This window comes from Dasypus novemcinctus, chromosome 13 (assembly GCF_030445035.2).
Source record: "Dasypus novemcinctus isolate mDasNov1 chromosome 13, mDasNov1.1.hap2, whole genome shotgun sequence".
Lineage (NCBI taxonomy): Eukaryota > Metazoa > Chordata > Mammalia > Cingulata > Dasypodidae > Dasypus > Dasypus novemcinctus.
The window spans coordinates 103,455,424-103,472,923 of record NC_080685.1 but is presented as its reverse complement, the minus strand read 5'-3'; the positions used below and the strand labels follow the sequence as shown (position 1 = coordinate 103,472,923).

At 45.6% G+C, this 17,500-nt stretch overlaps 1 long non-coding RNA gene across 1 annotated transcript; it reads left to right on the top strand.

The window, feature by feature from the left end:
- The first annotated feature begins 396 nt into the window (after positions 1-396).
- LOC139436242 (uncharacterized) lies at positions 397-2,010 on the top strand. Its single transcript, XR_011645332.1, has 2 exons — positions 397-869; positions 1,493-2,010. It is a non-coding gene; the product is annotated as an uncharacterized lncRNA (long non-coding RNA).
- The last annotated feature ends 15,490 nt before the right edge of the window (positions 2,011-17,500 follow it).

Sequence of the window (17,500 nt, the reverse complement as noted above, 5' to 3'; positions counted from 1 at the left end):
TGCCTGGAGAAGGGCGATGGGGCGGGGTGGGGGTGGGGTCGTCCCGAGAAAGAGGGGGTACTGCGCAAATTTACACCTTTCACTCTGATTTGTTAGCTGATTCCGCCTAAAAGTTCGCTCTATAATTAAAGGCTACTAGCGGCAGCCCAAGTGCCCGCGCCCGCTTCCCAGTGCAAAGTGAGAGCTGTCCCTGCGGCGCCGAGCAGCCCGCCGCGATGGCATCCCGTGATTTGTTTTGCTTTGTTTTTGCCCTCACGCCGCGGCTGAGAGAGCCGCTCTACAGTCAGACCGCGGGAGGCGGCGCCTGACCCCGCGCAGGGCGCGCGGGCGCGAGAGCTGGCGGGCGCTGGGGAGGCGCCCCCGCTCCGCCGCCGCGCGCCCGCGGTCCCGCGCAGGCCGTCGCCTGCGTCCCTTCGACCTCCAGCTCTTCGCTCTCTCTTTCCCCTCCCGGCTTTTGAGTTTTCCCTCCCCATTCTCTCGTTCCGTGCCTCTCGGACCCTTCCCTCGCCTCTCTGGCCCTGAGCTCAACTTCCAGCTGAGTTTGCGTCTGGGCACAAAAAGAGGGAACCGTGGCCTTTACGCGGGAGGCGGGCTGGGTGTGTCCGGGGGCTTCCTAGAGCAGAAAGCCGCGCAGGCCGGAGCGGGGTGCGGGACCTGAAGGCTGCCCGGAGCGCGGGCCTGCACCCTGGGGAGGGCAGGAGGGGCGTCAGCTCGAGACTTTTCCCTCCTCGGTGGCTTCGGTCGCGAGATGGTACTCGTGTCCCGGAAGCCTCGCCATTTGGAACCATCCCTCTGCGATGCGGGGACGGATTGGGATTCCTCAAAATCCCCGAAGCGGAAAAGAGAGAAAGACGCGGGCACGGGCCAGGGTAGGCCGGAAGTGGGGCCGGGGACTCAGTCCCCCGAGTCGAGGTGGACCTGGTACTGCCCCGCTCCCCCGCCCCAGGGCTGCGCGCAGGACTCGCGCCTAGGGCCGAGACGCCAGCGGATCGCGGCCCCCCGGGAGCCCGACCTTGTCCTGGGTTTCTAAAGGCCAGAGGCGCAGGCGCTGACCCTGTGTTTTAGAGGGTGAAAGCCAAGGGGGCGGGGAGCAGAGCAGAAAGAGGAGAATCCCCCAACACCCCACCCGGCCGGAGGAGCGCCGTGGCGCGCGCTCGTGGCGCAGCGCGGGGCTGCGCGCCAAGCCGCGGCGGGGCAGGCGTTCCAGCCCGCGCGGTGGAGAAGCGCGTTGAGGTCCGCGCACGGAGGGACAAACTGCTCTTTCCCGCCCGAGCCGAGACCCGAGTTGGGAGCGGGCTGGGGAGGAGGCTGGTGTTGAAAAGAACCCCGAGCCCGAATCCGTGCGGCTGAAGGCAGGCGCTCGGGCGTGCGGCGGGGACGCTGGCAGCCGGCGCCGGGCGAACTCCGACCTCGCCGCGCGCGCGATGCCGGGTGCCCTCGCCCCGCGCCTATTGATGACCTTCTTACCCGCCACCAATTTCTCTCCCCACAGTGGATGTCGCAGGGAGAACTTCCCCTTTGGCCGCCTCGCCAAAGCACCCAGGCGGCCGTGGCGGATAGACGGGTGGGAAGCGAAGACCTAGCTCCGGGCTGGGCCGGCTCTACTCGCCGAGTGTGCGCCCCCGGCGACCCCGGCCACAGAAAACGGGGCAGGGGGGCAGTCGGTTGGCAGCCTGCGCTCCCCCGTTCCCTCGGGAACTCACGCTGCAGGGACCCTGTGGTTCAGACAGGAGCGGGCCGCCGCGCCCCGGCCCGGCACTGCTACTGCTCTCGCCCCGGAGGGTCCAAAAGAGCTGTGAGAAGATGAACGGTCAAGTTAAAAGCCGAAGCACGTGTCCGCTACTCCCCCGGGACCGCGTGCGGGGCGGTGGGGAGATTGCACACTTAGCACAACTTCAGAGGCGCACAGCGGTGGCCCTCAACCCGGAGAGGTCGGGAGGCGGGGGCGCGATGGCTTGACACCTCTCGCCTCACCCTGTGTTCCCTCAATACACGCCTTTCAGCTCTCCAGCTTATCTGAGGTGCTCGTCTTCTTTTGAAGTTCTAAAGTTTAAACGGAAAAGAAAGAAAGAAGGAGGGAGGGAGGGAGGGAGGAAGGAAGGAAGAAAGATGCAGAGAGGGAGAAAGAGCCGAGGAGCGGTAAGAGAAAGACACCGTCCAAAAGAACGACCCTTTGCTAATTATGTTTCCTCCTTGCTCTGGATGAGAATGACACCGTCTTTCTAAAATATGTATTTCATTTTTTTTTATTGGAGAAGTTGTGGGTTTGTAGACAGCTCATGCAGAAAATAGTTACCACAGACCTGCCCCCGCCCCACTCCCGCCCACGCCCAGAAGGAGCGGGATTTTTCGGGGTGGAGGAGTTAGCGCCCCAGCCCCTAGCCCAGCCCCGCCGCCAGCCAGGGCCGGCTCCAGGGCGCGGGTCCGCGGGCGCCGTGCCCGCGCTCTTCAGCCCTGCGAGCCTCCCCAACTTCAGATGCCCTGTCCCCGGGTTTCTCCGGAAGGCGTAGTGCAGGCGCGCCTGTCGAAACCCCGAGAGGGCCGACTGCTCTCCCGGCAAGCGGGGCGATCCTACTTAGGCCTAAAACCTGGGCCCTGGGTGGGGGTCGGCCGCGAGCGCCACGCTCCAGGCTGGCGGCGCAGGAAGTGATCGTCTAAACTATTCTAGTCTTACAAGTCTTGGGAACCAGAAAGGCTGTTCCCCGCCTCGGACAGGACTTCAGAACTCTGCCCCCCGCCCTCACCGAGCTGCAGTGTCCTGCTGCGGCCCCAGCAGCCTGCCCCGCTGACCCTGCTATCCTCTTCCGCTGCAGGTGCCTGTCTGGAGGACCTTCAGGGCTCGGCCTCCCCACCCCTGAGGCTTCGCCCACGGGGCTGGGGCTCTAGGTTGGGAAAAATCCTGGGTGCTCATCCTCTCCGCGAACAAACAGGACATTTCCACAGCTGAGGTGAAACTCGAGCACACGCCGTGTGCGTGCGTGGTGGGTGAGCGGTGGCAGAGCTCAGAGAGGCCTGTTGGTCTCCAAATCAGTTAGTGAAGGAAGGGAGAAGTTTCACCCTCTCGGAACAGCGCAAGCTTTCAAAGAACTCTTAAGTGACAGGAAAAGGGGTTGCCCCTTCCAAAACTCCAGGAAGAGGCGACTACTTGAGCCCACCTGCGCCCGGGCCTTGCCCGTCTTAGGCTTAGAGCAGGGCTGTAAGTGGTGGTCACCGTTTTACCAACACTCAGGACGCGGATACTTGTCAGGCAGTCCCTGGATCCTCCTTTCCGTGGTGCCAGGAGCTGCGAAACCCCACGTTGCGGCGGAGCAGCCAGCGTGAAACCGTCCCAGACCGGGAGATTTTTATGAATCCTAAACTTCTTAAGAGTGTCCCAGCGCCTGCCTTGTCAGCCTCCGGGGCTGGGCTGCCATCCTGCTCTCCCGGCTAGCGTGGCTCGGTCATCTGGGGGCTAGAGAGGCAACCTCCGGGCGCCTCTCCCACTGTCACTGAGTAGACCTTTGTGTGACTGGAATAAAGAATTACTGTGCTGCGTGTGTGAAGGTGTGTCTCCAAAGGAAACAGGCAAAAGGAAGGACGCAGGTGGTGGCCAGACTCTTCCTGAAAACCGGAGCAAGTGCTTTCCCTTTTTCCCTTTGCCACTCTGCCCCCCTACTAACAGTCTGCTTGGCTCAACAAGCCAGGGCTCCAGTAATGAAGCATTCCTAATCTACATTTTCTCCCTAGAGGGGCTTTTTTCTTACTGACAGGTGAGAGTTTAGAGGGGCTGAATACAGTCTCCTTCCACACTTCCGTGTGTTCGTTACATTTACCCACCTGGGTGAAAGGCTGAGGCCTGAAACCTGAATGGCAAGAAGACGGGAAATCAGGAGGGCCCAGAGAGAACTAAGTGACTGGCAAGGGGTTGCTGTGCCTTAGCTTTCCTCTTGTCTCACCAGTTCACCTTCATTCCCCACCACCGTTAAGTGAAGAGATAAGGGTTCTCAGTTTTTGTAACTACTTTAGCTGAAAGTTCCCATCTGTACTGTGGTGGAGCATTGCTGGAATTTGACCACTGTATACATTCGCTACCTGCAAAGCCTGTTGTGCCCTCCCTATCTCACCTGGTTTTCACATAAAATACAAGCAGTTATTTTCATCAAGTTCTTGTTTACTTTCAACAAGTTGGTTTCAGTTTCTGTATTTCTCAAATTTCCTTACAATAACAGCACATGTTATGTTTAACTCCTCTGGGACAGTATTACTCCTGCCACAATTCTCCAAGTAGTTCTAGCTAAAACTGCCTTTGCTTTCATCTGGATTAGCCACATACTGAGAGGAAAGTGAATTTTGTTTTTTTTTTTTTTAGACTGAATTATTCAAATACTTGCTGAATTTTTTTCCTGCTTGTTTGAATAAACTTGGTAATGTTAACATTTAAATAGACATGCATAAAAGGTAAACAGCATTTTAGGTAGAAAATTTCTTTGTAATATTTTTAAAATTATAGATCTTGTATGCGACATAATTTCCAGGAAATTTTATCTTTGCAATTCATTAGCAACTGGATTTATTCTGAGATTTTTTTCATATAACTTTGTCATACTCTTTACTATATTCTCTAATCTAACTGAGTGTGTCATCAAATGGTAAAGAAGTATACATTTAAATGAAATTTGTTCCCAACATTTTAAAAGTTTTTCCAACTCTTCCCCTGCACAACCTAGTTGACAAGAAACTGTGCAGTTCAGAAAAATTAGTTTGGGGCATACAGTATATTCTAAAGACCCATTTATATACTCTGTATTTACAGTCAACAAAAACATCTTAATACTAGAAAATACACTTGTTTTTGGCAGAAAATATATGTCTTCTTATTTAGGGGAAGCTAAATAATTGGGCTTTTTTTTCCCAGTGTTCTTTATTTTTCTATTAGGTACATCATTGTTTCTCATTCATTTATCTCCTGTAAATTAAAGAAAGACTCAAATTACTGATTTATGATAAATGATATCCCTCGTCTCACCACTCGTTAATATTCTCTTGTTTTTAATTAAACATATTACTATAATATATAAAGGAAGAGGTTTCCATACATATCCATTAATCAGTGATGGCCAGATAGGCTAGCTGTTGACAGGGGACGTTTGGAAATGGAGTTATGACATCAGAGAAGTTGAAGTTTCTACCGGCAAACTGAAAAGCAATGACACAATAATGCTACTCAAGAGCAAAGAGTTAATAATGAATGAAATGATGAAGTAAAAAAGGGCAACATACGAGCTACTGATCTTCTCGATGAAGCATTTTCTTCCCTAAAATCGTTTGGCTGACATATTATGTGAAATGATTTAGTATGTGAAAATTCTCTGTTTTTATTTTTTTCATTTTGTGTGAAAGTTCTTGTTTCTCCCATTGGAGGTTTGAGCCAATAACAGCCTGTTTCATTTTCTACTGAGGTTAAACTGCTGTAGCATAAAATTCACCATTCCAAGCATTTAAAGCGATAGTTCAAGGGCCTATCTACATTCACAATGTCCAAATGCTATCACTCTCCAATTTCAGAACATTTTCATCACCTTAAAAGGAAATGCTGTACCCCTTAAGCAGTTAGCTAGGATTCCATCTCCCCGCAATCCCTGGCAACCAGTAATCTCATTCTGTCGCCATCGATTTGCCTGTTCTGGACTTTTCATGTAACTGGAATCGTTTAGCATGTGGCCTTTATGTCTGACTTCCTTTACTTGACATAATGTTTTCAAGGTCTGCCCAGGTTGTAGCATGTGTCAGTACTGCACTTTCTCTTTATGACTGAATAATATTCCATTGTAGGTATATATCATATTTTGTTTATCCTTTCATCAGCTGATGAGTTTTTGGGTTGTATACACTTTTGGCTATTATGAATAATGCTGCTGTCAACATTGGTGTACAAGTTTTTGTTTGAACATATATTTTCAATTCTTTGGATATATACCTAGGACTAGAATTACTGGATCTTGTATAATTCATGTTTAACTTTTTAAGAAACTGCAAAATTGTTTTCCATGTATCTGCACCAATTTATATCCCCAGGAACAATATATGAGGGTTCTGTTTTCTTCATATCTTTGCCAACACTTGTTATTTTCACGTTTTTTTGTTTTGTTTTGTTTTTTTAAGGATAGTCATCTTAGTGGGGGTGAAATGGAATCTCATTGTGCATTTGATTTGCTTTTCCATGACCACTAAAGATTCCGAGCAGTTTCTCATGTGCTTACTGGTGGCCGTTTTTATAATTTCTTTAGAGAAATGTCTTTTTACATACTTTGTTCCTTTTTAAATTGGGTTGGGAAGCAGACGTGGCTGAAGTGATAGGGCCTCTGCCTACCATATGGGAGGACCCAGGTTTGATCCCCGGGGCCTCCTGGTGAAAAAGAAGAAGAGAAAGTGTGCCTGCACAGCAAGCCAGTGCCCAAATGGTGAGCCAGTACCCAGGCAAGTGAGTCACACAGAAAGATGATGACGCAACAAAAGAGAGACAAAGGGAAGAGTCACTGTGAAGCTCAGCAGAAACCAGGAACTGAGGTGTACAGCTGACAGGGACTCTCTCTCCACATCGGAGGTTCCCAGGATCAAATGCCGGTGAATTCTAGAGGAGAAAAAATGAGCAGAGAAGATCAAAAAAAGAAATAGATACAGAAGATGACACAGAGAATGGACAGAGACAGCAAAAACAGCAGGGAGGGGGCGGTGAGAGGGGAGAGGCAGAGGGGGGAGGGGGAGGAGGAATAAATATTTTAAAAAATAAATTAGGTTTGTTTTTTATATAGTCTGAATCCCAGACCCTTATCAGATATATGATTTGAAAATATTTCCCTTCATTCTTTGGATTGTCTTTTTACTTTCTTGGTAGTTTCTTGAAATGCATGAAAGTTTTAAATGTTGATAGAGTGCAATTTAGCAGTGATTCTTTTAAACAATAGGTATATTTCCCATTCATGAGACGACATGAATTAAAAACAAAACAAATCCAAACAAAATTTTGAAACTCCAAACCCTAATAAAAGAGAATACTCTTTTCTGTAATGCTCAAATACCAACTTTATATCACAGATTATCAAGGAATACTTAAAACTTACTGCAGTTGTTCAAGAAAAGGAATTAGCCTGAGCTACATTGACCTTTTTCTTCCAAGAAGTCCTGAGTTATCCAGATCTGGTATCTATGCTAGTGAATGAGATCTTTTATCTCAAGATGACAGTTGTTGTTTTTTAAATTATTATTATCAAATTCATCAACCAAGAAATTTCAAATAGTCTCCTGTGTTTAAATGACATTAAGAATCTGCCTTAAACCAGCAACAACCAGGAAAACAAAAGAAAAGGTTGATCCGGTGTTCCGAAGGTAGCCGTTTCTAACACACATCCGCCTACAAGCCTGTGGAGTCAGGTGACAACCTCGTGAAGTTCCTGGGAGAAAGAGCTTGATTCTGAAAGAAGAGCCATTAAATCATTACAAACAACGTTTAAACAAAAATTCATAAAAGGATAAAAGTGGAAATTGTTGAATGCAAACGCTTTGCCCTTTATCTCAAAGGGGTTGCTTTTGAGACAATTAATTTATTGTTTAAAAGTAACCCAGAGTGGTGTGAATGAACGCTTTATTTAATTTGACTATTTACTTGTTGTACAAGAAGGCCTGTGGTGAAATAAGTACTGATGTAGAGACCTCTGAATCTGTCCGTCCTGATCCCTGGATCTGCCGTTTTATGGGGTCTGCTATTGGTCAAACCAATGAAGACGCCCCAAGTGCCCGTGCCCAGTGCTGTGTGTGGCCAGTGAGTGACCTGCGCGGTCATCATCTTGACCAAGCCCTGGGGGATCCTGAGGAAAATCCATTTCCTCACCTACAGAGTAACATCTTCATCCCATGGCTACAGTGAGGAGGATAGACACGGTACATGAGTCCATGTTATCTAAATGTGGGGCCTGTTTTATTTATAAGGCATTCTGACTTTTTGGAGTGCAAGTACTTGAGCAAATATAGACTAGTTATATAAATGAAGGCAGACTAATGTTAGAACAGTTTGCGGTCATGTTTTTTCGGTCTGCAGAATGTTGGCCTGTGCAGTTTTCCCTTACTTTGGTTTACATTTTTTATATTTATGTAACACAATGGAGCAGGTTTTGTCCTAAGATTTTAAGTTATTCTCAAACAATCCTATGAGGAAGGTAATATTTTCCCCCCTTCCCCCATTTTACTGTTGAGAAAACCGAGGCAGGAAGTTGTTAGTTATATAACTGGTAAGCTGCAGAGCTAGATTTTGAACCCAGGCAGTCTTGCTCCAGCGTCCATGTTCTCACCTACTACACTATCCTATTTATTTTGAGAAATCTGGAGATTTCCACCAAAAATCTGAACATATATTAATTCTTTCAATAAATGCTTATTGTGTGCCTATCAGGTGACAGATATCTCTTGAAACATTGGAGGAGTTGAGTCATCACTGCCATATTTTTTTTAATTTTTAGTAGTAACATACACACAACATAACATTTCTCATTTTAAACCACTTTCAAATATGCAATTCAGCAGTATTAAATACTTTTACAATATTCTGCTACCATCACTACTATCTATTACCAAAATTTCCCCATCACCCTAAACAGCAAACAGAAAGAGAAACCCATTAAGTTTTTTTAAAGATTTATTTTATTTATTTATTTTTCCCCTTGTTGTTTTTCACTTGTTGTGTCCGTTTGTCATCCTTGTTTCTTTAGGAGGCACTGGGAGCTGGACCCAGGACCTCTGATGTGGGCGGGAGGTGCCTAAATGCTTGAGCCACATCTGCTCCCTGCTTTGTTGTGTTTCTCATTGTTTTTCCTCCCCGCCTCTCTTGTTGCATCATCTTGCCTCGCCTGCCATGGATCAACTCGTTGTCTTCTTTAGTAGACATTGGGAGTCTCTGCTCCCTGCTCTGTTGTGTCTCTCATTATGATTTTTCTTCTTGTATCTCTTGTGTCAGATTACTGTGCCTGCCTGTTGTGCTGGCTTGCTGTTTTCCTTAGGAGGCACCAGCGACCTCCCATGTGGTAGGTGGGGGCCCAGTTGCCTGAGCCACATCTGCTTCCCCCCATTAAGTTTTAACTCCCCATTCCCTAGCCCCTGCCACTCCTCTTAACCTGTAATCTAGTTTTTGTCTCTGTGAATTTGTATATCATATTTATATCATATAGTAACTGCCATCTTTGATGGAGTCATCAAACTTGGCTTGATTAATTCTTTGGTTTACTTCTATGGGCCCTGTAAGCAATTGTGTTTGTTAATGGTAACATAGAACCCTGGTAAGGAAAGTAGCTCACAGCCAAAACACTCAGCAGGAAGGCAAATAATAAACATAGGAAATGAACATTAGGGCATGGATTTTGTTCTGCAAAATTCTTTGGCTGCCGTCATTAATCACAGATCAATGAGCCAACGAGACTTGTTGAGTACCCACTGAGTGCTTGAGCCATGGAGCAAGCACTTATAATTGAAGAATTTAAAAATCAGAAGGGTGAGAAAAACTAACACACAAAGAACAAGTCAATGTAAATTAATAGATAGGAAATATAGTAAAAATTCAACTAATTGGAAATCTCTAATCATTAGTATTTTAGGCAGAGTCTTACAGTCATGGAGTTTATTTTCTTATTTTATGGAATATAGGTAAATAACAATGTATCAATAACAAATAGATCAGATAATAACAGATATTAGATTTATCCGGAGAGGTAAGCTTCAGAATATGCCACAAAGATGGAATATTCAACACAATCTCTAGTACTTTGGAAGTATTCATACAGTGCAATTGGGCTGTGTTTATAGTTACCCTGAGAACTTCAGGCTCCAGAAGAATCTTTTGGATTAAACATACCACATACCATATTATCATTATGTATATTCCAATGTGTTCTAATTTGGGGGCAATAGTTAATTATTATTAAAGAGGATACTTGATTAACAAGAACTTCCCCTTGTAAATATTTATAAAGCAACTAAGAAGTTTAGCTATTTGCCTACTTAAGAGTTCAGGGTCTGCTTTATGAAGGTTTGGTACCAAGCAGAGGAAATATTTTGACATGCTATGTGTAGTGGCCATTGTCATGGCGCTTGTCCCTCAGTGATTTGGCCAATGCCATGGCTATCAGCATGAGCCAAATGTACTTGGAATAGTTTGCCAGGCTGATGGACATGACTACGGACAGCCCAATTGGTCCAGCCGGTTATTTATTTGTTTGTTTGGTTTTTATTCATTTATTTTTAAGAGTTACTGGACCTTGTACATGGAAAGTAGGTGCTCGACCACTGAGCTACACCTGCTCCCCTATCTAACTTTAACCAACAGAAAGCTTTTCTGGACTGAAAACTTGCTGTGATATAGTTTATTTAATACTATAGGATGTTGAAATAACTGGATTTACTAAATCACTGAACAAATGTGTGTTGAGTACCTGCTAGGTTGTAGGGCAGAGTTTCATAAATGCTTTCTCCTTGTACCAAAGCTATGAGGTGGGTGGGTAGGTAGCTAGGTGAGTAGGTTGGAGACATGTGAATCCCAGAGAGGAAATGAGGTTTAGAGATTACTGCTCATGGCCACGCAACTAATGAGGGTGCAGATCTGGGACTCGAACCCTGGCCTTCGAGGCCAAGCCCAGGACTTCTCTACCACAGCATCTCTCAATGGGCCTTTCCTAGAGTGTCTTCATGTGACTTCCTACGTCAGAATGACTTGAGTTATCTGTGCAAAATGTAAAGTCCTGAACCCTCAGGTTCAGCATTTTTAATAATCTCTTTGAGGGGTTGTTATACAGAGCAAACTTTGAGCACTGCTAGTCTAGATACTAAATTACTTGACATCTTGAAATATTTGGTTAGGATAATTTGACATGAAGAAATGATAGTCAAGGGGAAAGGAAAACTTTTTGGACCACAAGAAATACCTGCACCCTTGACAACGCACTCAAATTGGGATTTAAATAAGAGAATCAAAGCGAGGTTGTTCTCTTTTGAAGTATATTTTTGCCACACCATTTTAAAAAGCTTGCTCTGTGGGACCCTACTTCCAGGAGATACTTCCTAATTTCTCAATTTCTTTCTTTTTTTTTTTTTTTAAAGATTTATTTATTTATTTAATTCCCCCCCCCCTCCCCTGGTTGTCTGTTCTTGGTGTCTATTTGCTGCGTCTTGTTTCTTTGTCCGCTTCTGTTGTCATCAGCGGCACGGGAAGTGTGGGCGGCGCCATTCCTGGGCAGGCTGCTCTTTCTTTTCACGCTGGGCGGCTTTCCTCACGGGCGCACTCCTTGCGCGTGGGGCTCCCCCACGCGGGGACACCCTTGCGTGGCACGGCACTCCTTGCGCGCATCAGTGCTGCGCATGGCCAGCTCCACACGGGTCGAGGAGGCCCGGGGTTTGAACCGCGGACCTCCCATGTGGTAGACGGACGCCCTAACCACTGGGCCAAAGTCCGTTTCCCTAATTTGTCAATTTCTATAAAAATTCTTAAGTACTCTGTTAAGCAGTTGAGGAACAGCAGTCAGGAAAATGGCATGCTCCTTGACCTCGTGGAACACAGTCTACTGAGGAAAGATGTTAATAGCTATTATTCCCCCAAATCTTCCTTGTTGACAAATTTGTGAAATAGTAGTTTCAACAGGTTTTTCACTGCAGGACTTTTCAGAACCGGTATGTGCTAATATGTGCTGTGAATATCTGAGATAGGATTATGGTATGTGATGCTTTCAAGACTTATCATAGCACCCTTAGCTTAAAGAAAATTCCTAGGTTTAGTGCTTTGCAGAACACTTTCAGCTCATACCCTTCTTACCCAATGCAATGCTGTGATCCCTGGAAGATCCAGTACCCTTGGCACTGGAATAGGTATGGAATGTATTACATTATGGCATCCCATTGCACGCCCAACCTCCAGTGTTTTAGTTTCTCTTCTGCTAAGACAAATACCATACAGTGCGTTGGGTTCGCTCCAACAGTAGGAATTTACTGACTCATGGTTTTGAGCCTAGGAGAGGCACCAAATCAAGACATAAGCAAGATGATGGTTGCTTCGTGAAGACTCTGGTATTCTGGGGCTGGCTGCTGGCTATCCTTGGGGATTCTTATCCCATGGCATCATCTTCTCCTTTCTCTTCTGGTTTCGGCTCCTCTGGCTGTTCCCTGAGACTTGTCCGATTTCCTTTGCTTATAGGGACTCCAGCCATATTGAATTAAGGCCCACCCTCATTTAGTGTGGCATGTCTTAGGACCAGGGGATGGGACCCGAGCATACCTTTTGTGGGGGACATAGTTCAACCCCCGACACCCAGAGTGGGACTGTTCTGATTTCCTAGTGAACGCTGGTTGAAGTAATGGGCAGACTTTAGCTGAAGCCCAGATGTGGGCTGTCTTCAGAGGTCCTGGCCTGGTTGTGAATTTGATTTGGGCACAGGGTGCGTCTCTGGATATGGCTCTGGTCAGCTGTCTTTCCCCAGCTGGGGAACGCTTAAGGCAGTAGTGTTGTGTCAGGGTCCTCCAGGGATTCTGAGGGCATCCTTGGAGCACTTGGTGTGGGAAGAGCAGTGCTAGTGGGGATCCCATGCCTGTCCTTACACAGGAGGGGGCATATTATTTGAGGGACATCCAACCTTTGGCTGGACACATATAACCAGATTATTTGCTTAAAAAATACCTTTGTCTATGCACTGCCTACTTCTATCAGGATAGTTGTTGGAAATGGAAAATACAGCCACCCTCAGTGGTTTACCTAAGCCCAATTACCCCCAGTGTTTTCCATTTTCTTCTTCTCTGGACATGGTTATATCTAAACAGAGCAAAATGACTTGGCACAGCTGGGCCCTGAGCCTCAGCAGAGTTGCAAAACCAACCACCACACCAGGGAACCGAGAGTGCCTACAACTGCAAGCAGGAGAATTCCATTCATCAGCCATGTGGGATTTAAGCCGCCTCTGGATTTAGAGGTAGGGTCGACATCTCCATCCTAGGGTCCTCGGGATGGAGGACTATGATATGGATTAGAGTGGACTTACTGGTATTCTACTATAAAATTATTGTGATGCTAGCAATGGAAGAAATTATATCATTGATGTGGAGACAGTGGCCACGGGAGTTGCTGAAGGCAGGAAGAGGGAAAAAAAAGGGTGATATTGGGGCATTTTCAGGACTTGAAGTTGTCCTCAATGGTATTGCAGGGACAGATGCAGGGCACTGTATATCCTTCCATAACCCACTGAATGGACTGAGAGAGAGAGTAAACTACAACATAAATTATAATCCATGCTGTGTAGCAATGCTACAAAATGTACTCATCATTTGCAAGGAATGTACCACACTAATGAAAGAAGTTGTTGATGTGGGATGTGGTAAGAGTGGGGGTGGGGTGGAATGTGGGGTACATAGGAATCTCTTATATTTTTTTTTTTTTTTTTAAAGATTTTATTTATTTATTTAATTCCCCCCCCCCCCCTTGTCTGTTCTTGGTGTCTGTTCGCTGCGTCTTGTTTCTTTGTCCACTTCTGTTGTCGTCAGCGGCACGGGAAGTGTGGGCGGCGCCATTCCTGGGCAGGCTGCACTTTCTTTTCACGCTGGGCGGCTCTCCTCATGGGCGCACTCCTTGCGCGTGGGGCTTCCCCACGCGGGGGTCACCTTTGCGTGGCACGGCACTCCTTGCGCGCATCAGCACTGCGCATGGCCAGCTCCACACAGGTCAAGGAGGCCCGGGGTTTGAACCACGGACCTCCCATATGGTAGACGGACGCCCTAACCACTGGGCCAAAGTCCGTTTCCCTCTTATATTTTTTAATGTAACTTTTTTGTGTGATCTATGCATCTTTTTAAAGACAGATGATAATAAAAAATGAAAAAAATGGCTTGGCATTTGCTCAGATAAGTCATAGTAGTATATCCACCTTGTGGATAAATTTAAATAGCTTGGTTGTTGACATTTATCAAATTACCCAGAGAATTGCCACATCACCACCTCAATTCAAGCATGTAGAGAGTTCTTAAGGAAGCCTCTTCAGATTTGTTTGTTTTTCTTAGGTATCATAATATTTAAAGATATGTTGCTTTATTGTTCGTTAAGTACATGGTTTATTCATAAGCAGGTCTTGTGACACAGGTTTCCTCATGCTTCATACAAAGTGAAATAAAGAACATAGTAGTATTCCAATAATTCAGGTAGTCATCATTGGAGTACATACTTGAAACGAAGTGTTTTTTTCACCGTTTCCAAAGTTAACCAAATAAATATTCTCCTTTTCATTCTAGCTTAAGGTCTAAACTGAGTTTGCTGTTTTAATAACTGTGAGCAAAAGGGAGTTTTACTTACAGCTTAGGCTAAGAGATAGGAAAGGTAACCAGTACACACATTGTTTAATATAAAACAACACTCAGAAGGGCTAAGTGAAAAGGTTGTAAACACTATGATGTTGGTTATAAAGAGTTAAATCTGGGGAAACGGACTTTGGCCCAGTGGTTAGGGCATCTGTCTACCACATGGGAGGTCCGCGGTTCAAGCCCCGGGCCTCCTTGACCCGTGTGCAGCTAGCCCATGCGCAGTGCTGATGTGGGCAAGGAGTGCCCTGCCATACAGGGGTGCCCCCCGCGTAGGGGAGCCCCAGACGCAAGGAGTGCACCCATAAGGAGAGCCGCCCAGCGCGAAGGAGGGAGCAGCCTGCTGAGGAGTGGTGCCGCCCACACTTCCTGTGCCGCTGATGACAACAGAGGCGGACAAAGAAACAAGACGCAGCAAAAAGACACAGAGAACAGACAACCGGGGGAGGGGAGGGGAATTAAATAAATAAAAATAAATCTTTAAAAAAAAAAAAAAAAGAGTTAAATCTGGCCATGAAGATTTAGAAAATGATTACTCCAAGAAACAGATTTGAGATTGATCTTTAAAAATTGGTAAAGTTGGAATTTGTGGAATGGAAAAGAGAAGAAATGTGCTTAGCGTTTTGCATATAAAGCCAAGGGTGTAGGTAAGGACCAGGAAATGGGAAAATACACAGCCTGTTCTATTTGGGATACAATAAAAGTCCATTTCGGGTGGAGAAAGAGAAGGAACTAATGGAGAAGAAAGCGGGAACTAAGATTAGGGAGGGTTCTTTATGTGTGTTACACTGTTAGGTGTGTCATCCATTGTCACTTTTCATCCTTTGAACAAGCAGGGGAAATTATTTTCAAGGCAAATGTTCACCAAAGATTTGTGCAACAACCGTTCGCATTGTATAGCTTTTCTGCGGGAAAGTGATTGCCAAGGGGGTATATTTCCCCTTCCCCTTTGAATCTAGTTGGGGCCAAGTGATAATTTTCAACAATGAAATGTGCATGTCTCCTCCAAGCAAAAGTGGTTAAGAAGCATGTGTGCTCTTTCAGCCATGAAATATGGAATGGAAATGGCTGTAAATGAAGGAATTCAATGTCCTAAGGGATGGAGAAACCTCAGGATGAAGGAATGTGGGTCCTGATGAATATGCAATTGGACTTTGCATGAATGAGAAATAAATTTTCATTGAATTTGGAGATTTATCTGCTCTAGCTATGTTAGTTACTTTAATTAATAGTTTTTAATTATTACAGGCTTACATAATACAGGCTCATAAAGACGTAACATACTCCAAATCACATACCTAAATAGGATGGGGACCCACGATGCAAACACAGGTCTGCCTTCAGAGTACTTCTCTTTTTATTCTTTTCCCATAGTTACAACTACTGTCTATATGCTAGTGGGTATCAGTCCTCCATTGTTAGTCCAGACCTCTTTTTGGAGATTGAGACCCATGTATACAGTTACCTCCTGTTTATCTCTGCTGGAAAACCTATCTTATTCAGACAATAAGCTAAAGACTGTTAAAAATGAGACTCCAAAATACAATGGAATAAATAAAATTTATTTCCTTTTCACAGAATAAGTGGTCTAATGAGTGAAATGATTCGTCTGGCCTGTCTGCTTCATTGACCACTTGGCAACCCATGGTTTATTCGTTCCCGCCCCCCCCGCCCCCCCATATTATGTTCCTACCATCTCCTAAGGTGTTGCCTCATTTATATCATTAAGGCTAACCCAGGTCCTTGATACCTGAGATTCCTTTTAATTGACATATACTGCACACCTCTGCTTACATTCCCTTGTCAAGAACTTAGTCATAGGACTGCTTCTAACTGCAAGGGAGAATGGACTATATGGTCTCTAGTAGGTGGTTATATGCTTGACTGAAACTATTACATGAAGAGGAGGAGAAGGGAAGCCCCTTCAGCAAACTTTGGAGGAGAACCATCATTTGGGCACAAAGGCTTTCAGATGTTAAACCTCCACGGTTTTAGGACCATCAGCCTGCCACCCAATTGACTCCTCATCCTGGACTCTATAACTTGGCCGAAGTCCAGACCACCCTCCCAGATGCCCATGTTAGAGGCCAGGGTGGTCTATTTTGATTTTGTTATTTTATCTTATCCTCCACTGCCAATCATTTTCATCTCTTAAATGTCTTTTGAAACTGCCCAGTCTATTTAATCCCCTTGGGTCATGCTGTCATCATCTCTCACTTGGACTTTTGGGCTAACCTCCTAACTGGTCACCCTGTTTCCAATATTAACCTGCTTCCAGTATTAACCTATCAAGGACATCCTTCGCACTACCATGAGAGTGATTTTTCTAAAATGCAAATCTGATGATCATTTTACTCCCTTTTTATAGCCCTTCAGTGATTTCCCATGGCAAAAGTCCAAATTGCTTTGCAGAGCACAAAAGGCCCTCTGTGGTTTAGTCCCTGAATCTCTCCAGCCTCATTTCTGACACTTTACTCTTCTCACCCCCAAGCAGATCACACCCACAGCTTCAGTTATCCTGAGCTATGTCAGACTGTTTCATTTCTTTGTGCCTCCGCTCACGTTACTTCTGCCTGATAAATGATTATATATCCTTCAAGACCCAACACAACTGTTTCCTCTTCTGTGACATTATCTCAAACTCTCCTGCCCCCAGACAGAGTTCATCACTTTTTCCTTATTATATTTCATTTATTCCACACATTTTATTGAATCTCTGTAGCTCTGAGGCTAAGCTTTGGAGAAATGTTGAGCAGATAGAAATGTGGCCTCCACCCTTGTGGAGCTTATAGTCTAAGGGCAGGGGCAGAGATGGACATTAATCAAATAGTGCCACAAACAAAGGTAAAATTGTAGCTGTGATAAATGCTCTGAAGAAGAGAAAAGGACATGATAAGCATGCTGTAACAGGAGAATTGGACCTAGGGAGAGAATACAAGGGAGACTTTGATGGAGGAGGTGATGCTCAAGTTGAAATGTGAAAGGTGAATTAACCAGGTGAGAAAAGCAGATTACAGGCAGAGAGAATAGGGTGTACAAAAACTTTGTTAGGAGGGAATAATGGGATATAGAAAGGACTGAATAAAGACCTGGATCAGTGGGGACTTGGGTGGGAGAGTGAGGTACAAGATGAGGAGGAGAATTTGAAATA